General features: G+C 44.7%; 1 long non-coding RNA gene across 1 annotated transcript in view; it reads left to right on the forward strand.

Annotated features, from left to right (window-relative positions):
- The first annotated feature begins 1,382 nt into the window (after positions 1-1,382).
- Positions 1,383-23,287, forward strand: part of LOC146833248 (uncharacterized) — a 62,150-nt gene continuing 40,245 nt past the window's right edge. Inside the window, exons 1-2 of the long non-coding RNA XR_014960213.1 lie at positions 1,383-1,472; positions 17,155-17,230. This is a non-coding gene — a long non-coding RNA (uncharacterized LOC146833248). The remainder of the gene's footprint in view (positions 1,473-17,154; positions 17,231-23,287) is intronic.

The raw sequence follows: 23,287 nt of genomic DNA on the forward strand, positions 1-23,287 counted from the left end.
CTCGCTTCCTTTTTCTTGCTTTTTCTTATAGTATTGGAGTATGTAGGCTTGTATCTCCTGCCAGGGTTTGGTATCTAAACCAACTAGTTTGTATCTCTGTGGGTAACCATTTCTTAAGAATATTGTAGAAAAATGTGACTTGTGGGACCATATCAGCCCACGGCTGTCCGGTCTCTTGTCCCCATCTTTCCCTCTGGTCTCATGGTCTCTGCCATTAGCCCTTCTACGTCTGGGCGGTCAGGGGATTTTCTTTCAGGGCGGTCCAAATCCGGTGCCTGTGCATATTAAATGCCGTCATGTCACGCAGGATATCTATTAGATTGCTGGAATGCGAGCTTGGCCGAACACAGAGTTAGTTTGCTCCCTACTTAAACTGCTTAGCAGATTTTAATGTCTCCTATCACTCGATTGATACCTGCAGTGTTTAATCAAAGCATGTAATTCACTTCCCTGACCCATCCAGCAATGACAATAACTTAGTCCTTTATCCATCTGAGCCCATGGCACGTATATAATCCCCGCTGCACCTTTCTGAAGTAACGGGCACTCACTCACACTAGGTGACTACGTGTTTTTCCTCAACACAACGTTCCCATCTTACGAGGCATTGCTTCATGTAGGAGAAGTCTCACTTAGGGTTTCCACTTACATGCCTGATGCAGTCCTCTGCTACTACCATGTCCTCTGGCTCAAATGATCCTGCCCTCGGCCATGACCTACATATTGGTCCCTCTCCTCAGTCCAATCTGCTAGTAGGTCGCAAAACGTGTACTCAAAGGTCTTACCTTCCCTATTAGCTATTGTTAGAATAGAAACTGTTTGTGTTTACGCAGTGCTCTATGTAAGTTAGCATTCGCTGCGCCATTTTCTTTTTAGGCGCCATTTCAGGCTGGTCTAAACTGATCCCGTCCACTTCTGAGAAATGCTCCCCTCTAAGTTTCGTTTCTTCACTTAGGTTTTGTTTCAGTAATGAGTGCACTGTTCATATTAGAGCTTGTCTTTCCCTCTAGATAGAGGCTCTTTCCCACTTGTCTGATGGCAGGCCCAGGATGGAACGATCTTGAATTATGTTAGTTTGCGAGAAGTTGAAACCTTTTTTTTTGTATTTCACTGTTTATCTGCACCTGCTTGGAAAATTCTACTGTGGGCTTGTTTCTGCTTGACTATGAAACATACATAATGTATCTTTATGCTTGTCGATTTGAGTTCCCTCTGCAACACTCCTAGAGACTGAACGGATGGGGCTGAATAAACAGTTTTTAGTTTGTATTCTCTACTGTCTGACTGACTTCATTTAGTACGGAAGGCTGAGAAAGTGTCTGTTCCTCGCAGCTACTCCTTCTGTCCTGCCGGACGGAGCCTTGCCCAGTAGTCATCCCGACTGGAGTCCTGAACGGCGAAACCCTTGGATCTGACCGTTTGGTCTGAAGAGTCGGCAGTGGAGAACTGATTGGTTTGTACCACTGTATCAGGTGAGTTTGTTTTGGTTCTTTGTGGATATGGTACCTTTTGGGTTTGAGTTTGTTACGGTCTATGAAATGTCTCGATAAAAAGTATTAGCAAATACTTTGCCAGGTAAAAAAAAAACGGCTGTTTTTCTTTCGAAATACCTGCCTTTAGCAAGTTAGTTTTGGAATTTGTGTTGTCGTTGTTCTGTAGATGCTCAGTCGGAAGTAGCTCAACCTGCGTCTCCTGAAGGCAGCCCTAATTTTTATACTCATGTGAAACATGGTCTTGGCCCCATTATGTTTAGTACATTATGGCTCAAATATACGAGGGACAATGCTGAGTTGCAGTGGCCTTTGACTGGCACCTTTGATGAACAAAAGATTGGGTTTTTACAGGAACAGTTATTTAAGAGACGAAGTAGAGAGTCGATGTTTGACTTCCTCCGGACTTGGCAGAAGGAGGCCAGACAGAGGCGGTTAAAGATGGAGAGGGACTCACAGGAAAGGAAAATGCAAATGTTGACACAGAAAACTGTAGCATATGATAGAGAAAAGCAGGAGATAGGAATTGAATTCTGCTGCACATTGACAAGTCTTATTTGGCCAAAGAGGAAAATTATACTTTTGTAGAGTAGCTGTTAGATACTCGACCCCCACCTCCTTATGCCCCGCAGAGGATATATCGACCCCTACCTCTTATGCCCCGCAGAGGATATATTCCACTGTTCCTTTACAGTCACAGCAGCCTGTTTCATCTTCTTCGGTTGTTCCTGTATCTACACATGTTTTTTTTAACAGTTCTGGCTATGGCGCCCCCACTCTTACTTTTTTTTATTGCCACCTTTGACTGTGACCTCTAGTACATCTACTGTTCTAACTCCTGTTTCCTCTGCTCTTTCTCCTCCGGTGCAAACACTAACCACAGCTGTACCTACTACCTCTGTCGCTTCCCCTCCTATGGTAATTCATCCTCTGATATTTTTGGATGCTGAAATGCCAGTACGAGGGTTTGAGGACAAGGATTGGGCTAAATGAGGGAATGAGTGGGTCCGTTGGTGCGCTCTGTAGTAGGTGAGGATGAGAAGGATGTATTAGCAAGACAGGCTATGAAGTGGGCTAGTAATCCGGTTTATGGCACTGAGGATATTTGACAAGATGTGCATGAGTTTGAGCCTTTCCTACAGCAGCACGTTCTTCAACACATCTGCTACATTGATTGACCTTTGGCGCACACACATTAAAATGGAGGCCCCACAAGTGATATTTGATATTAAGGACCGTGTCTATGTAGATGATTTAGCCCCAGGACAAGTGCTATCAAATATTGCCACCATAGTTTCTTACAGAGTTCGATTGTATGATAAGAGTCCCACTAAAATTACTCAGTTCTTCCCTATGCCTGAAGTTCATCCAATATATCATCCAGAAATACCTGAGTTGACTGATCAGCACGGTGCGGTCACTAGACCAGCCGTGGCTGCTCGCTTTCAGATGCAATGGGTTTATACCCCATGGAATAGAAGTGAGGTTTTAGCCCTCAAGGCTGCTCTGCCTGACCCTAGGAAAAATCCTGCAGCTTATTATAAGGAATTAAGAGGCTGCTTCTTCTACTGTAATGACTCTTGCTGATATTGAAATGTTTTTTGGTCTTCTTGTTCCGGTCGATATTTGGAGACGGGCGCATACTCAAGATCATGTTGCGGAATTGGGCGGTACATGGGATGTGATTAAAGGATGGGATCAGGAAAGGAAGACAGGAGATAAACTCCATGCTGAGTTACTTGCTTTGCCTGGTTGTAATATTACTTACATGCACACACTTATTCCACCTAAGAAGGTAAATTAGGATAGATTGACAGCATAGCGGCAGAAAAACGATGAATGTGTCAGATTTCTTTACTTGGTTTGAAGATAGGTTTTTGGATTATAGTGGGCAGTATATGTCCACTGAGGGAGGAGTTTCTTTGTTGAGGTTTGTTACTAATCTTCTTCCTGAAATGACTTGTTTGCAGGCATCTGAGAGTACTTGGTCTACGTCTTCATCGTGATCAAGAGGAGAAGGCTAAAACTTACAAGAAACATAAGGATTTAAAGACGAAAGCATTGTTGCAGCAAGCATTTAGGGAAAATAATAGGGGACGAGGAGGTCCTTCTAGACAACTTCCACATAATAGGCAGCCTTCAACAGCACCTTTGGGGCAGAATCAGTGTGCAAATTGTAAGGAAGAAGGACATTGGCGTAGCCAGTGCCCTGTGCTTTTGCAGAAGGTTGTGTCCCCTAGAGGACGTGGTTCAGGTGGTAGGGGCCGTGGGACTGACTGAAATCGGAATGTTGTGGCTCCGGTGGGTCGTTCTGATTATTTTGATGACCTGGGAGATGGACAGTACTATCATGATGATTATGACATGGATGATGTGACAGGTATGTCTTCTAGTTAGGACAGCCAGGGACAGAGTGAGGGACCAGTTCATATACCTGTAGATTAGCATGGTCCTTATGTCACAGTGGATTTGCAAGGCTCGACTAAGGAATTTTTGGTGGATACAGGTGCGGCAAAGAGTTCTGTTTCTCGACATATGGTCCACGGGCGGCTCGGTCTGGCCACAATGTTTCGGTAGGTTTTCCAGGTGTACCGGTTATAAGCCCCATTTTACAATCCCTTGCATTGACTGTTGGTTCTTTCACTGTGGAATCTCTGTTCTTGTTAACATATGTTGTGAAAATCTTATAAGTTTGGATCTGTTGAAGAAATTGCATGCTACTATTTATTGTTCCCCTGCAGGTGTTTATATTACTATGGGTCCGGATGTGAGTACTAGGCAGTGTTTGTCTTAGGATGCACCCCTTCCGGATGAATTTGCTCAGGTACCACCCACACTGTGGGCCATAGGTGATACAGATGTTAGTTTTTTACATATACCACTAGTTTCTATACAAGTTAAAGACAATGCTATTCTACTTCGCATTTCTCAGTATCAGATACCGCAGGCAGGTGAACGGGCCCTTCTTAGATTATTCAGGATTTGATACGAAAGGGAGTGAAACGTCTGCCAACATTTGTAATAGTCCTGTTCATCCGGTCCTATAGAGGATACCTTTGGGTTCCCCTGATGCTGTGGAGGAGGTTTACCATTTTGTGATTGATTTGCTAGAGGTTAATGAAATTGTATTACCGTAGTTTCCGGTGGTTTCTGATATCACTACTCTTTTAATGATGATTCCCTCTACTGCTAAGTTCTTTTCTGTTATTGATCTGAAAAACAATTTTTTTTGTATTCCTATCCACCCAGACAGTAGGTATTTGTTTGGATTCACACTACCCGGCAGAAGCTTTAGATTCTGTCGTGCTCCTCAAGGCTATACGGAGAGTCCTAGTATTTATAGTCAAGCCTTGAAAAGTCAGTTGGATTCACTATTGCTTTCTCCAGATAATGTATTGGTACAATACGTCGATGACCTGTTAATTGCTTCTGACAAGGTTGAAAGACAGTACAGTGAAATTGTTGTTGCATTTGGCACATTATGGTCATATGGTCTCTCTTTCGAAATTATAGTATTGTCGACAGGAGGTTACCTATTTAGGTCACCTACTGTCGAAGGAGTGTAGGAGGATGCCCCCTGAGCGTATCAGGACTGTTGTTAAAATGCCCATTCCACAAACTCAAAAAGATGTACATGCTTTTATAGGTATGACTTCCTACTGTCGCCAGTGGATCCCAAACTACTTGTTACTAATCAAACCTTTCCTTGCATTAACAATGAAAGCAGTGCATGAGCCTTTGCCTTGTACACCAGAATGTCAGCAGTCTTTTGAGCAATTAAAAACTGATCTTTGTTCGGCTCCGGTGCTTGGCACACCGAATTATAACAAACCGTTTGTGCTCTATGTTCATGAAATGGCTGGTTGTGCACTTTCTGTCTTAACACAAAAATTTGGGGATAAACAGAGGCTTTGTGCTTATTTTTCTGCCGTGCTTGACCCTGTTGCTAGAGACTTCCCGAATTGTCTGGGAGCGGTTGCAACTGTGGCCACTTCGATGAGGCAATCGGCTGGACTCGTATTTGATACTGACCTCCCAGTTATGGTGTCCCATGCTGTTGATACGCTTTTGAATAAGATGAAGACACAGCACCTCACCAGTGCATGTCTTACTGGTTATGAATTGACATCGTTTGCTAAGCATATCTCGATTAAAAGATATGCCATTCTGAATCAAGCCACGTTATTACCCTTCCTTCTGAGAATGATGCAGTTAACAAACATGATTGTATCTGCCGGATGGAAGAAGAGACCAAAGGACAGGTAGACCTGACTGATGTTCTCTTATCTGACCCCCAAGGAGAACTATATGTCGATGGCTCCTGTTTTAAATGACCAGATGGCACTACCACTGCAGCTTATGCTACTACTATGTTGCATACAGTGGTACAGACATCACGAGTCCCCTATCAGTCGGCTGAAGCTGCTGAGCTTGCTGCCCTAATTCGAGCTTGTGAATTGAGTGAAGGGTTGGTTGTCAATATTTATACTGACCGCCAGTACGCATTTGGGGTTGCGCATAATTTTGGGGCAACTCTGGGCAAAGAGAGGGTTTCTTACCTCCCATGATACCAAGATTCAACATGGGTTCCTTATATTGCGGCTTTTGTCTGCTTTAACGCTCCCCAAGAAATTGGCAATAATCAAGTTATTGATGATGTGGGTAGAGGAAATGCTTTTGCAGATCAGGTATCTAAGGAAACGGCCCGAAGTAAAATTAAACGTATGTTTGTTGCATGTCCAGCTAGATGAATTCCCAAGGTTATGTTTGAAAATATCATTGAGAGTGTAAAGGAGATACAAAGTGAAGCCACGATAGAGGGATACACGAAATGGCAGGAGAGTACTGCACAGTTGAATGAGGAAGGGTATTGGATTGATAAATCAAGGCAACAGAAATGGATGTTGCCCGATGCATATGTTCTTTCCGTGGTTACTATGGCACATGGTCCAGCTCATATTAGTGCCGAAGGCATTTGTAAATTGTTAGCCTCTGTATGGCATAATTATAACATCTTCAAGACGGCTGCGCATTTGGTGAAATATTGTATAGTCTGTATGATGCACAATCCAGGGAAGGGTACCCCTACACCACCTGGTTATTTTGCACCACCTACTTTTCCTTTTGAAGTCATCCAAATGGACTACATCGAATTAGAGAGGTGCAATAATCTTAAGTACGTTTTGGTGGTTGTATGTGCGTTCAGTAAATGGGTTGAGGCCTACCCCACTAAAGATAATACGGCCATTATGACTGCGCAGGTACTCCTTAAAGAGTACTTTCCTCGTTTCGGCTTGCCCCAAATTATCTGGAGTGACAACAGAAGTCATTTTAATGGAAAAGTGATGACATTGATTTGTGAAGGTTTGCATGTTAAACAGAAATTTCATGCTGCCAATCATTCACAGTCAGCGGGTTTGGTTGAGAAGTACAATGGTACTCTTAAACTAAAACTAGCAAAAATTCAGGAGACAACAGGGTTGAAATGGCCCGATGCTCTACCGTTAGCTCTTCTGTCAACAAAAACCACAGCTCATTCTAGAACAGGATTGTCACCATACGAGCTTGTGTTCGGACACCCAGCGAATGTTTGGGGCATCCCACCCCCTCGTAAATACTCAGATATTTAATATTCTGTGTTGCTTGATTATCTTGGCCAATTAACAGAACGTTTGCTCTATTCACCAACTGGTGCAGGAATCCCTACCTTCTGTACCAGAGGGGCCTGGCCACAACATTGAGCCTGGAGATTTCATTCTCATCAGTAACTTTCAGTAGAAGAAAAGTTTGGGGGCGCGCTGGAAGGGTCCTGAGCAGGTTCTGTTAGTGACATGTATGGCTGTAAAGGTTGCTGTTCGAAAGAACTGGATGCACGCCACCCGCTGCCGGAGGATTCCATTGCCTTTGCCATACAATCAGTAGGTCAAGGCGGGCATTGGAGACAGCAAGTGTGAACAGGTGCCCAGGTTTGTTCCCTTTAGCGATGCTAAGTTGACCTGGACGCAGACAGATAAGGAGAACGGAGATGTTTTGAATGAGGCTTTTCCCCCAGAAATACGAGCTATTCAGAAGCCTTTATTTATTGATCATACAGTGCCTGGGGCTACCAGATACAAATTGAGCCCTCGGCTGAGGAATACTGAGTCCATGGAGAAGTAAGATTAGGGATGGACTGCGCAAGATAGGTAGTACTGAGTCACAGTACCTACGGCATTAACTAAAATTGGTGGAGAATTTTGTGCTCACTTTGTCGTTATTATTTGACCTTTAGCTAGGGAGATCAGAAGGTATACCATCCTTATTGACGTGGGATAGATTAAAAGAGCTTAGGACAGAGCAAGCTCCACGGACACTGGGAACTTGTATATTTTCTTTGCATTTTCGCCTCTTTGCAATTTATTATGCATCCCTTTGGTAAAAAGGTTGTTGAAGAAGTCAGCAAATGGATCTTGTTGCACAGCATAATATGGTGTGGACACGGAAAAACAAAATAATGTGTTCTTTTGGTTTTGCTGATAATATTGTGTGTGATGTCATGGGTTTTGGAGAATGATCAAAGTGTACCTTTACGGAGCAAGGGTCAGGTTATTTCCCTGAAAAGAAATAAAAGAATGGCCTGAGTAATTTAACCTCTTCTGTGCCCATGACGAGATAGTCTCGTCATGGAGCACGGTTGCGCTGTGCCCATGACGAGACTATCTCGTCATGAACCCCGCCCGCTAATGTAACGGCCGGCACAGGAGGGGGAAAGGGCGGGGCACTGAAGGGGATAATTTTAGAAACACATAGGAGGTTCTTCGTGAAGGTGACAGCTTGTTACCCCACCCAATCTGTCACTAGTCTGTGGACTGCATATCCATTGTCACTTGTAAATTAAACTTATACTCTGCCACCTCATTTCACAGACATGAAAAGAGTATTTGGTTTGGTTATCCGGGACGATGTCTATACCATAGAAAGCCACGGGGGATGGGTTATCCAGGTTGTGATTACAATACATATTGCGACAATTTCTATATCGAAAAACACAATGTCACATTGGTGGGTTGGCATTACAAGGAATTGATAGTTCCCGAGAGGCCGGCTATTATTGTCCCATTGTGAATAGCACTGATACTTCACTATATATAAATTGCTCGGGAATAGTGTTGTATAAAAATACGATCCCCTTGGTAAATGACGAGGATCCAAGTACTTTCGGAATGAACTCCAGGTATGCAGCATTGGATTATGAGGGACCGATTTAATGCACACCCAGGGTTTTTCTTTTTGTCTAATGGGACGTATTCTAATGTCCACAATGGTATAGATGATGTAGCTGTTGGAATGGTATTGACTTTGGGTGTACCTTGTAAATATGTCAAGCCTAACATACAAATGGTTAAAAGGACTCTGACGAAAGATTTATGTGAGGGAGTGACCGATATAGAAGTCAATAATTATAGTAATGGTATCACTTTTGGATACAGCCTTCCTTTTATTTTCACCTTGGGTGGTACCTCTATGGCCAGGAGTAAAAAGTCTAGAGACTATTTTGGGTGTAAGCTGCAAATTATATCTAATACCACCGTAGCAGCTTTGGGTGACATCACACAGATGGAGAGTATGCGAATATATTAAGAACAGACCAGCTATGCAGTTGATCTTATTCTAGGTAAGAGTGGTGGTGTATGTAGCGGGCGATCAGTGTGTAGTCGGGATCAAGAATTTGGAAAAGAATATTACCAAACGCATTTTAGATATCCTTGAAAACATCAAAGCAGTGGAAAGTGGGAATTGGAGTTGGTCTTTTTTTGGCAGCTGGGGCTGGATTCTTGAAAAAGTGATTTCTTTGATTGTAGTATCGGTACTCTGCTGTGCTCTTATTCAGTGTTTTCCCTTCTGCTGCTCCTACTGTACCACTATTTTCACACCTAGACAGAAGATATCAATTCATGACACAAATGCCGCTATAATGATTCAAAAGGATATTGAGGATCTGAAGAATATCAATGAGGGAATGTTCAAGAATTCTTCCCTCCTTGCTGTTTCACTTTCTGATGCTGATGGTATGGAGTATTCATAACTGGTTATTAATGTGTTTTTTATTGTTGTTCGAAGTTTGGTTTCCTTTTGTTGTTGTTGGAAAATGTTTTAGCTCATGCTGAAAGGAGAATCTGGTAGAATAGAAACAGTTAGGGTTTAAGGCAGTGCTCTATGTAAGTTAGCATTCGCTATGCCATTTTCTTTCTAGGTCCCCTTTTCTGGCTGTTCGAAACTGATCTCGTCCACTTCTGAGAAATGTTCCCTCTGAGTTTCGTTTCTTCACTTAGGTTTTTTTTCAGTAATGAGTGCACTGTTCATATTAGCGCATGCCTTTCCCTCTAGATAGTGGCCCTTTCCCACCTGTCTGGTGGCGGGCCCAGAAGGGAAGACCTTGGATTATGTTAGTTTGAGAGACCCTCAGGAACTACAACCTCCTGGAGCCTGGTCTCGAGAAAAGCCAACAATTATTCTGCCTCGTCAAGGTCGGGTAGCCCCACAATGCAGACATTATTATGCCAGGCCGGTTTTTCTGGTCATTGAAGCGAGTGGCTGGCGCATAGTCTGTACCTCAATAGCCAAGAAGCGATGATCCGCTGGCATCAGTGTCTGCACTGTGGTCTCCAGGGCAGTGACCCGTTCTCAGACCTTCTACGAGTTCTCTTGGATAAGACCCAGCTCCACATAAAGGGAGTCAATTTTGCCCTCCAGCCATTCCCCAGAAGAGTCAGTGGTAGGTAGAAGTTTCTCAAACGTATCATCCATTTGTGCCTTGTCTCCGCCATCAGTGCCATGCTTGATCCCCTGCAAGGGTGACCTCGCAGCTGCGTCATCCTTAGAGCTTTGGGTTCACCCTATAATGACACCAAGAAAGGACGAAGGGTCCCCAGTGAAGGCCAGAAGCAAAGCCACAAAACAGGCCTCAAACTCCCACAGTGGCACAACCTAAGACAAATGAACTCAAGATCAGGGCTCCCAAATGGAGTGCAGGAGACCCTAAGCCATGTGTTTCAGAATACAGGGCCAGGAACAAGGTAGTGAAGGGGGTGTCCTGCGGGAGTACATGCCACTACCCTACATCCGCACGGTACAAAAGGGGGTGGTGATGGACGGAGCATCAGAACCAATCAAACACACCCAGTCAACAGATCTGGGTTTAATCCATCACCGTTCTTTAGCCCACTCTGCCACCCCAGTTCAGACATGGCCATATACAAATCAGTCTGACCCTGTGCCTCATGGGAACAGTCCAGCCCGAACTGCCAAGCCATGCCTTCCCTGGACCGGAAAGAAGCTTCCTAGGACCGGTTTCTGGCATTTCAGCCGTCTTCAGCCAGGCTTGCTTGAATCCAGTGGCAAAGTGAGCAAGGGACTCAACGTCTGAGCATACCCTGCCAACTTATGGCGAACAAAGCGGTACAAAAGGGGGTGGTGATGGACGGAGCATCAGAACCAATCAAACACTCACACCTGGTCAACAGATCTGGGTTTAATCCATCACCGTTCTTTAGCCCACTCTGCCACCCCAGTTCAGACATGGCCATATGCAAATCAGTCTGACCCTGTGCCTCGTACCCTACATCCAGCCAGTCCCAACGACGACAGAGAGAGAAGGCCTCCTCACCCCCGAAAAGTTTCCATTAAGTCTCTACAACAAGCACTGTCTGCATCACAAATTGGCAGCATAGGGCCTGATGCCCCTAATCCAACTCACATTCCAAAGAGAGAGGGGGCCAACAACAAAACACTGGAGCCCAGAGGCTCTTCATGCAGAAAATTGGGGGCCAAATAGTCTGCGTGCTCCCCCTCAGCAAAAACAATTATAGGGCACCAGTCTAGCAAGGTGCACCCTCTCGGGTATACTCGAGTGGCCTCTGTGATCTACGCAGGGCAGCAAGCTTGATACTGTCCCAGGGCCAAGCACAGATGGCCTCCATGTGCCAATTGTAGCAAGCTCCAAAGTGGGGTTGTGGGAATCCCTCTGGCCCCTGCAAATAAATTTTAAGAGGGCTCCCACCCCTTAAAGTTTCACCACCACAGCAGCAGGCATGACTTAAGCGGCCTCCACACTCAGGGCTGCCATTACATGGTGGACATCAGTGCCGAAACAGTACAGCAGACTCATATCTTAGTCCTGCACGGCCAGAGAACTTCAGGTGCTCCCCAGGGACCCGCATGTTTTGGGGAGCCTCTCCCATTGAAGCATAGAGGCAACGGCCGCTAGTCAAGGCTGAGTAGGGAGTGCAGACAGTGAGGAGCTCTTTCGCCTGTGTCCTCAGAGCATGGTGTCTGGCTCCGCCCCGGTGACTAAACAAAGTTGTTTTTCATTAGCAAAATAAGACATAGGTGGCACAGCTCAGTTTGGCCTCCTCTCTGGAAGCCCTTCCCAAACAGCTCCGTGTAAAAATAATCTAATCTCTGTCTTGATCACAATCTTAACCTCAGTGATCAAAATAATTCTGTGGTTGACTTTTTTTATATATAATGTTATGGTTTTGCCTTTTCTACACAAGAACCTGCACAAAGAGATCATAGTCCATGATCTTTTACAACTCGACTTCTATAACAGCTTCTACCTTGGATGACTGAAGGCTGTACTGAGGATGTGTCAGCACATTCAAAATCAGTCCTTTTGAACAAGGTGCGGCCTCAAGCTGTACAACATAACTAGGATAAGGAAAAAGCCTCATTGGCTGCTCATCTAGCAGAGGGTAGAATTTGAACTACTCTGAATCATGCTAATTTTTATTGTCTGAACAATGCCCTAAAGGCCTTTTTTTTTTTTTTGAAACGGGTTACGCTCAGACCACTAATCTAGTTTTTAGTTACTGCTCTCAATTCAGAAAGTTTATGCTTTCACACTCAGATGGGTAAACCCTTCATTATCCCGACCCAAAACTCTGGAACATCCTGCCTGTAGGAAATCTGCCTATTTGCATGCACACCCCAGATTTCCTCCTTTTGCTTAGTGGTGGGTGGAAAAATTGTCTGTTCGCGTAGTTTACAGAATTCGGGAACTCTGTGCTCCACGTACAATGCGAGTTCTTGCTACATACCGCGATCCGGTGCCTAGTGGAATTTTTTTTCCATTGGTGTGTACGAGACTTGCTGGCCACTAGCGAATGCATGCAAGATTTGGCAACTGCTATTGCGGCTTCCAGCCACAATGGCGTCATTTTTGTGACGCTGGTGAGTGACCGTGGCTGCACTTCAAGCAGATTCTCTACTCAAGAGAAGATGTTTTCAAGTACATTTTTGACTCCGACGGACAGTTCAAGTTGTGTTTAGTGCAAGAAGCCTTTTTAAAACAAAATTTTAACAAGAAGGAAGTGCCCCAGAGACTCAAACTTCTTTTTTCTGTCCAGCAGACTCCTCCCAGTGCTTTGTCCATCTCATAGTCACTTATTTATATTTGGAGCTGAAAGCATCACTCTGTCTGCTGCATATATACCATTGGAATTAAGGACTTTGTTTTTGTGATATCACAGGTAAGTAAATAAAACTGTTGTATAAGGGTGTTATTTTTTGACAGAGGGCATGCACCAGTAATTGTATGTATTTTTCTTCAATTGTTTTTAATTTAGTGTGGTAGGTGGCCTATAATTTCAATAGGGGGCTAGTTATTTATTCCATTTAATTTTCAATCTTTTGTAAAAGAAAAATGTTACACAAATGTAAGAAAGTGGCTCTGTATATACTGCACCAAAGTAAGGTTCAGTGTGCACAGAGTCCACAGTCCCCAGAGGTTTGGCAGAGGCTAAAGTTAGATATAACCTTACTCTCTAAAGTGGTAGCTTGGTCGAGCAGTAAGGCAGTATCAGAGGACAGTGTAAAGCATTTGTTGTACACACTCAGTCAGCAAATGGTCTCACACACTCAAGAACTGAACTCTAGGCCAATTGTTTTGTATATAAAAATATATAGTTGTTTTATTTTAGAACCACAAGTAGATATCAAAATACTTTATCAGAATGAGATGCTTTAGTTGAATACTTTCAATAAGCAATAGACTTTTAAATGTAATAGTTAGTTGTTGCATTAGGCAACACAAGTTAAACACAATTATAAAATGGGAATTTTAAAGTAAGTGTAATATCAATTACATTGCATAGGTTTATCTTACTCAGGGCTTGATCCTGGATTCAGCCCTGGTGCATCTTCTGTAAACATTTGAAAGAAATCGTTTTTATTAAACATGCGATTTTTAAAGAATATTTGTATGTTTAAAAAATCGACAGAAGAATTTCTGGCAAAAACCAGGCAATGTTATCCTATGGAGGAAAATCAAGTTATCGGTAAGTACAGTTGTGATTACTTTTCAGGGTCAGTGCTGGGCACCAAGATCCAGCACTGGGTTCTCTCCTGATAACAGGTGAGTAATTTCATTTTCGTTGATCGGTTGATTTTTAGTGAATATTTTAAAGTTTCAAAACTCGACACCTAGAAGAAATTCCAAGTGAAAACCAGTCAATGTTATTACCCTATGGAAAAAAGTGAGTTATCGGCTTTCAGGTAAGTACTTGACTGGCTGAGTTAAGGTTCTGGGTATAGACTCGGGGGTCTCCCAGGGTCAGGTAGGTACAGTTGTTACACCCTCAGCGGCACAGGGGCAGCTGGGTGCAGAGTGAGTAGGCCCAATGTTAGCCTATGGCGGGCAGGGGGCCTTTGGTTGGTGGCTGCTTGCAGGTAGGCCACTTGGCTGTGGGAGCTGAGCTCCTGGTCACTTACACAGGGTAAGTGGGGAAGTAAGATAGGAAAGATGTTGCACTTGCTTTTGAGCCATCGGGTGTCAATGTATTTCAATGGAGAAGCTGCAAGACGAACAAAGGCTGCAAGCTCGGGACGAAAATTCTTCAGGTGCGACCACCACTTCGAGAGGTAAGTTGGGGAGCTGTAGGTTGGGTAGGCACCCCGGAGTTGGGCACAGGGGACCGCAGGGTGCCGGGGTGCCTTTTGGCGTCGGGAAATCTTACCCTCAGCTGGTCGCGGTTGGGGGGTCCCTGGTTGTGAGGCTGCAGGCGTCGACATCAGGAGTGTCGAGGTGGGTCCTTGAGTGCTGGATTCTTGGTCACAGTCGCCAGGGGGACGTCCTCGTGGTCTTTGTTCACTCAGGCACAGGCCGGGCTCGGCAGGTGCAGAGTGTGCTGGATTCGCAGTTCCTGGCTTGGCACCAGGGGTTGTTGCTTGTTTGAGCAGAACCACTGCTCGTGGGAGTCCCAGTCTTTTAGAGGAGCAAGGCAGTCAGGTCCTCCGGTGTTTTTGAGGTTGCTGACCACTGGAGATACCGGGGTTTAGCAGATTCGAGGGTCGACAGGCCTGTAGGGCTGGGGCAAAGTCAGTTGGTGTCGTCCTCTTGTTAGCAGCTGCACGGCAGGTCTTCTTTCTTCTTGTTCTTCTTGGTAGTTTCAGAATCGGGATCTGAGGAAGAAAGGTTCAGGGTGCCCCTAAATACTAAATTTAGGGGCGTTACAGGTAGGTAAAGGTTCCCTGGGGTGGGTACACCCCCTATCCTGCCACTCTCCAGTGGGAGGGGGGCAGTAGCCTAGTCCTGATTTGGGGCATGGATGTCATTGGATTAAATATAAAATATGGTTTTGTGGGGGTAATGAAAGTTTGTCTGCAAAACATCTACACATGCGTTCATATTTGATGCCTTGGGAGGATTTTGTTTTTGGCATTGCTGATTTAATGGTAGTGTTTTCTTCAGTGTTAACATGCCTCCTTTGTCTGGCTAGTGAATGTGTTTGCCATAGGCCACCATTTGTCTTTGTTCTGCATGCCATGTGGTCAGATATCATTTTGTGTAGTCAGTGTCCATAGGCTTGCAGAAGGTCTTTGTTTTCCAGGCCATCTTACTTTTTATTTGACCATGTGGCCCGCAACCATTTCGTGTAGCTAGCCACTGCGCTTTTGCCATAGACCTGAATGAGTTCTTTGTTGTGGCCATGCCTCCTTGCTATTGGTGGTTGTTTGAACATCAGGGCTGGACTGGCCATAGCGGGCACCGGGCGTTTCTCTGATGGGCTGCCAGGGTGGGGGCTGGTTTTGAACCCCTGGGGACCGTTTTTGCTACCGGGGGCTGGTTTTGCAGCATAGCTGCAATATTGGCCACTGTAACAAAAGCGTCCGAAACTGTGCCCTGGGAAACAGTTCGGCCGCCCCCACTCCCCCGGGGGTAACAGCGTTTACAACGCTGTTAAAACAACGTGCACTATTACAACGCGGACGTTACAACGGCCTTGTTCTTAGTACGCAATACCTTTCCATCGCAAGTCATTATAATGACTTGCTGTAGGGGGCGCAAAGGTATTGGATATAACATCCAACACCTTCACTGCTGTTGCGCAAACTGGAGTAGGAATAGTAAATAATACTATTCCTAAGTCCTGTACGCCCCCTACAGCAAGTCGTTATAATGACTTGCGATGTAAAAGTATTACGTACTAACAACGCGGTCATTGTAACGACCACATTGTAATAGTACGCGTTGTTTTAGCATGTGATGTAACATGCTGTAGTCCTCCCCCGAGGCCAGCTGAGCTTTTTGCCAGGCTGGTTTCGGTTCCCAATCCGACCGTGTTGACCATGTGGCCGGTGGCCATTTTATTTAGCCAGCCAGTGTGCTTTTGATAGGCCTGCATGTGTTCTTTGTTGTGGCCATGCCTCCTTGCTGGTTGTTGTTGTTTGACCATGTGGGTGGCAATCATTTTGTGTATCCAGCCAGTGTGTTTTTGCCATAGGCCTCAATGTGTTCTTTGTTGTCTATGCCTGCTTGGTTGGTGGTGTTTGACCATGTTGCCAGTGAGCATATTGTGTAGCCAGCCAATGTCCTTTTTCCATAGACCTGCATGTGTTCTATGTTGTGATCACTAGGCATGCTTCTTTGCTTGCTGTTGTGACCATGTGGCCGGTGTCCATTTTGTTGAGCCACCCTTAGTTTACATTTATCAGTTTTCATTTCAGTCATTTTCTAGGGAGATTTATGGTAGAGGGCTATATCCTTTTGTTTTTGTCCAATTTTTTACTTTTCTCAGTTTAATAATGTTCGATTATTATTGTATTATATGTATGTTATGATTATGAACATTCTTTAATAGTATTTTTTTTTTACTTGTACTTTCATGCCTACCATTGGACTTCTCATAGTCCCTTAGTACACCAGCAATTCCCTTTTTATTTTTTTTATTTTATAAATTAAATTTTAATGTTAATTGTTTATATTATTTTTTTAAGTATATTTTCCATCATCTATCCACCCCCTGCCTGCCATAGGTGCACAGTCACACAAAGGTAAAATTTTTTTAAGCATTATTCAATTTTCACCTCAACCCTGTGCCTGCCATGTGCACGCACCAGCATTCATTTTGTAAGGATTATTCCATTTTCCCCTGGCTGCCACAGGTGTCTCCCTGACTTAGATGCACATAAAGCAAAGGTTTATATATGTATGTTGTTATGCTGATTGGAAATGAAATATTTGTTATGGTGGTGAGGTTTGACTTTGAAATGTATACACTTGTTAATTATTTAGGGTAATAACTTAAGTAACCACACTGCATTATGTTTTCGTTGTCTGTACTGAATTCAAACTGCAACAGTGCCATGTTTCAATAAATGTTTTTTTTGCTTGTTTGCTTTTTAGGTGCACAAGAGACAACACCCAGAGTACAGCTAGACAAAAGGCCTGTACAAAGAGATGTGACCACACAACACATGAGGTGAGTCCTCCAAACTTTGTGTAACTGCCAACTGACAGCTTCAAGATGGCCTCAAAGAAAGATGCTGCCAAGAAAGTGGCCAGTAAGAAGAAGCAGCTTTCCACCACAATCGTTACAGGAAACTGAGCACAGTGGACAAAAGCCACAGCCAGTAACAGTAGATCTTCCTGAAGTAGGAGTAGAACAGGATGTTTAGGTTCCTGCTGAGCAGTAACCTTCTTAGATGAACCATTGGCTTCCAGATATCCAGCAAGAAAAAGGAAGGGTACTCCCCAATCTTCTTCAGCCCAACCCCCCACCCCCACCCCCTTCTGATGATTTGGACATGGATTGGACCCAGCTGAGTCTGAGACAAGCCAGTAGAGGCTCAGGAAAAGTAAATTTCCTGAAAGCCTTACAATTATTGGGAAGGGTGAGAATGACGATCGAGTCATCCTCATGGAAGCTGGACCAGGTGAGACAGACATTACCCCTCCTAGTCAACCTGCTCGGAGGAATGTGCACCACCGCCAGCTGCCATATTTGTAATACCTCTACTGAGACCTGCACCACTAGCTCAGTAGAAGCACACACTGCAGAGAGCCAATTGTCGATGCACCCACATACCTCCACTTTGGGCATTGCCAGTGGCACCAATGGCCCACTGAAAAGTTCACCTTCCCTGTTTGTGACTTTTTTTACGATTAGCAAGCAGGATGATATCCTTGCAATATGCTCCATTTGCCAGGCAAATGTTAGTCGCGGGATGTCACCTACCAGAGAAACCCACAATGGCACAAGAGTCAGATGGAGACACCACAGCAACAGCATACAGTTACTGCCCCAAGAGTCACATTTAGTCTACCACCTGCTGGTTCTCTCCGAAAGTCACTTGCATCAATGGCACAAGAAAAGAACAAGCATTTGCAATGCAATAGGTCTCGCATTTACCAAGTTTGAGCTATTGACATTGCAAATGACAATGCCTTATATTTTTGTTTTCATTTTTAAAACATAACTAAAACTCGCGTAAATGCGAGACCTATTGCATTGCAAATGCTTGTTTTACTTTGTTCCTGTCTTCTTGACGTCTGAGAACAGGGGTAGTAAGAGAAGTGGTAGATTTTCCAAAGTCTAGCCATACCCTATTGATGTCCTCAGCAATGAGTAATGCTAAATTATGTGTTTTGACTATTTCAATGTGTTGCGAAACCTGTGGCATTTTAGACAGTTTTTTTAAAACTGTGCAATAAATAGTAGAATTTGACTGTCTAAAATCTATAATGTAAAAAAACATCCCCACTTGTACCATAAGGGATATTGGTATTGCTGTTTAGTCTCTACCACATTAGAAACAACTTAAACTCAGGGGCTGCTGTAGGAATTTGGAAAAGCATCTATTTGCAGGACAGAGATCACTGCATTTTGATGACTTCGTCATGCATGTAGCAAAAGAGACACTCTCTGGCAGTCCAGTGATGTGTGATGTTCTGCTAACTTTGTACCCTGTAGTATATAGTCTTGTTAATCTCCTCACTAAGTCAAAAAAACATTTGTAACAAGCACTGGCAAAGCCAATAGACCTATTGGCTATGGTAATGCCCTTTGTTCAGGCTGTACAGCATCTGCTGTACTGTATGAACAAAAGTAAAAAAAAAAACATAAGGCACAGTGACACAGCTTGAATTTTTCGGTATGCATATTGACGCTTTTATTTAGAAAGCAAAAGGACCGCCAGCAATTTGCTGTCTTTCACAAAAAAACAAAAAAAAAGTTAAAATATAAGGTAAAATAAAACAAATTGGATTGTGGAGGCGGGGGGAACAGAGAAGTCGGTGAGGCCGGGAATGGGCAGGGGGGTGGAAGCAGCACTCAGTGGAGAGGAACACAGGGAAGAGGGCGAAACAAAAAAGTGAGATACTGAAACAAAGAGCGCAGGGTAGAGAAACACATGAGTGAGAGTGTACTACACAGCAACCAGGAGGAGAGAAGCACACAAGGGAGACTACTGGAAATTACATGTACTCTCATGGAGTGAATAAGAAAAAAGAAGTAGTTCAATAAACGTGAGCAGTGGAAGGACACAAGTAAAGAGGCTGTGCTCCAGGACAGGGACAAACACAAGATGAACAAGGCAAGCCATCAAATAAGAAGCAAGCAAATGAGAGTGGAAATATATCCAACCAATGGTAAGCAATAAGTGAGCTTTAAGCCCACTGTTAGTTCTTAGTACGCTGACAAAAGGAGGAGGGAACATCTGCACCAGGCCTCTGATGTCATCACCAACACCCGTAAAGTACAAGACCACAGGAAAAGGATAGAAGTAGATGGGCGGGGTGGGGTGGGGGTGGGAAGGTTCATAAAGGCCATCCATGCAATCGATAAGCATTCAGAAGTACAGCTCATGTTCCTTCTGACTCCATGTTTGATTATCACTGTCTGGCACAGGACATTGCGAAATCCCAGATGCCTTTGTGCAGTCCCCCGGAGCTGCAACATGCCACAACTGAAGATGAAGTCAGCTGCATACGTACATTCATACAGCTACAGCAGCGAAGCGAATGTCCAAGGATGCACAGACCTGTAGGAGGGAAAGGTGTGCAAAGGGTTCAGAGAGACCCATGAGATAGTCCAATATACAGGCTGCCAAGGACTCCTTAGAGCAGTGTCCAGAATAAGCAGATGTACACATTCTTGTATCACGGAAAGAGAATGAATTGCAGGAATTATGGAATAAGCAGATTTACAAATTTTTGTCTCACTGAAAAAAATGAATTATAGGAATTGTGGAATTTACCATTTTTAGAGCACTTTAATATTCATCCAAGTCTCAAAAGGAAAACAAATGTGTTGGTTCTTTCCGATGGTGATACTTAGCAATAAAAAATGGTTCCTTGTGACCTTTTAGTGTGAAGTAACATGCGTTGTACATGTTCCCTTCTGGCAAGGAAGCCCATTAGAGTGGAAGGGGGTTGTATTTGGACCGCTGAGACGGACATATGGTGAATAGAATTATTTAGTAGTTTTTCTGACTGGAAGACCCACTCATAAGGAAATCCCTGTCAGCTAAAAGCTGCTGACTAAGTGGAGGGCAGGGGCTGCCGCATGTACTCTGCACCCTGCGGTGTCCTCGCCAGCTCCCTGGTGTTGGGATACGCTTCCAGCTAAAAACATCTCAGGATATCTGAACGTCTTCCCAGTCAATGTCAATAGAGTGTCATGGGGGCCAGTGCAGGGGCTACTGCATAGAAATATACCAGTTCTTTCCACTACAGGCACAAGCACAGTATTAAAATCTGGTCTTTTAATATAGTTATTGTGAAGACATGGCTGCACGTAACATGACCACAGCATGTTTCTTGGACTATCTGCAGGTTTACTGGAATTATGTGGCAGCTAAGGGCCAAATTATGTGGCAGGGTTGACTAAATTAGTCTGCAAGAAAAGGCAAATTATGCAGCGTAATGTGCCACATTTGGTGTAAGTATTACTTCATTTTTTTGTCTTTTTTACACTTGTTCGCACTATCTGGGCATGAGTTGTACCTCGTTAGTACCAGTTTAATTCCCAAATATAGCAATAATAAAAAGTGATCAGTCAACCTTTGCAAACTTCTGCAGCAACATGTGTTGCTTCATTTTTAGCAACTTTTGAAACGTTTGAGCTATAAAATGTTTTTTTTTGTTGTTAAAACCTGCAGATCATGCAGCTGTTGGGTTATGTGGCAAAGGTGGCAAATCTATAATTATGCAAAAAATGCAGCAGTCTTACAATCGCATAATTCCAGTGGCCCTGACTATCTGTCTCCAGTTAAGATCGGACATGAACGGAGGCGGCCCGGGGCGCACACTCTGAAGAGTATCTAAATGAGGAACTTAGTGGACCTGGAAGCACTGTGCATCATCAGTACCCTTTACTTTAGGAGTCCAATATTTTGCTGCTAATTATAGAAAAGCTTCTTCCTTGCACCTGCCCTGTCATCCTCGTTTATGAAGTCTGAACACCGACCGTTCCCTGAAGGAAGCACAACTGCTCTAGTTGAGCCTTACTTCTGTTGACTCATGGGTGACATCGCTTTTGGGCAAGGAGCACCATTGACTGGGGTCTGATTGCGGAGAGAACAGCGGTTGCAGGATTCACCTGAAAGGCGGACGCTCTCCCTCCCGTTGCTGGCGGCGCTTGCTGGGCTTGACTAACGGAGCGCAGGAACTACAGCTCCCAGGGTTCCAAGTAGCAGCCACGCCCCCAATCACCGGCACTTCCGAGCCTGGAGGCGCTAAAACCGAGAGGCTCCCTCGGGGGAGCGGGTGACATCGCTTTTGGGCAAGGAGCACCATTGACTGGGGTCTGATTGCGGAGAGAACAGCGGTTGCAGGACTCACCTGAAAGGCGGACGCTCTCCCTCCCGTTGCTGGCGGCGCTTGCTGGGCTTGACTAACGGAGCGCAGGAACTACAGCTCCCAGGGTTCCAAGTAGCAGCCATGCCCCCAATCACCGGCACTTCCGCGTCTGGAGGCGCTAAAACCGAGAGGCTCCCTCCGCGTCGCGGGACGCGCGCGGGCGGCGCCGGGCTGAGCCCGGGCAGAGGACGGGCCGTCTGTGGCCGTCAGGGGCCAAAGGAGGCCAGGGCAGGGCCACGTCCCGTTCCTCATTAATGTGCTTTCCTCCTGGCATTAAGTCATCTACTGATACTTGCATTTTGCAGGCGTGGACACGAGAGGCCCCACATGATATGCTGCTATTCAGGTGACTCAATTTTATGTTGTATGCCTTACTGACCCGGCCTTGTGCATATTGTTCGCAGGAAGATTGCCTGAAAGCGGCAGGTACTGAGTATAGCCGGTTTCATTGTAATATTGTTAGTGTATTAGATCTGTGTATCTAAAACAAGAGGGTCTGTAAAAGGGATAATAGTCATTGTGTCACCTAACAATGGTTAAAAACAAGATCTCCAAGCCGAGGGTGGAGGGAGGGGTTAAAGGGACCCTTGATGCTTTTATTACAAGAGCCGAATCGCTTTTAGTACACGAGATTCAGTTGGCTGAGCATAGACTCTCACTGGATTCCCAACTAGCAAAGAAACGATCCTCTCTGGGTAACATAGCCTCCTGCTTAATGCCCGGTGGAGGGGTACATTCAATTGAACCCTCCACGGTCCATGAGATTCAGTCTGACATTTCTGACACACCATTAACTATTGATCTAAGTTCACAGGGGGATACCACGACTGTGGGCTCAATAGGGCCGACTAACGACAGGCAAAATGCAGTACTGAGTTTACAAGACACAGGGGACATTCAATCGATTACACAACAAAGAGTAGTGCAGGGGGACGCCCCAAGGGAGGGGTCTAGTATTCATCTAGTATCAGGAGAAGCTAACCCCATACGGAGCCCTAGTGGAGAGGTAGTTACACGTTCTAAAAAACTACAAGTCTCAGCAGGGCTCTCAGTGCCGGGTGGCTCACAATGCTCTACCCGTACCAGTAAACCCAGTCGAAAAGGGCCGGCTAAGCCCACCAAAGGCACTAGTAAGAACCCTGATAACATAGCTTGTCCAAATTGTCGTTACGAAAAAGGGAGGGATGGGACCCAAGAAATTATTTCAGCACTAGAAAATAAAATGGAACAACTTCTCCACCGCCTATTAGGGCCAGTAATGGCGAAAATCTCTAATATGGAAGGGATTATAAATAGCTTTGTGGCCAAAAATAGGGGGCAACCCACTAAGGATCTCCCGCAGGAGAGAGAGGAGGGCACCACAGTGACCGACTGTAGAAACAAGGTAACAAACAATGGGGAGAAAACCCAGAGCGAGAATAGAAATATACCCCCGGAAACAGACAAACCTAGTGGCAAGGACCCGAGCAGGGAGGCCCCGGATAACTTAGGTATACGACATGAGATCAGGGATACTGGTCTAGTATATAAGGAGCGCAAGAGGTCCTTTAAGAATAACAGCATGGACTGTATCCGGGGCACTCCAGGACTCCAGACATTAGACTTACCCCCGGCCTCCTGTCCTTACTCAGTAGTGCTAGTAGGAGTACCAGGAGTAAATAATGGCAGCGAGGAATCT

The sequence above is a fragment of the Triturus cristatus genome, chromosome 4_2 (assembly GCF_964204655.1).
Source record: "Triturus cristatus chromosome 4_2, aTriCri1.1, whole genome shotgun sequence".
Taxonomy (NCBI): Eukaryota; Metazoa; Chordata; class Amphibia; order Caudata; family Salamandridae; genus Triturus; species Triturus cristatus.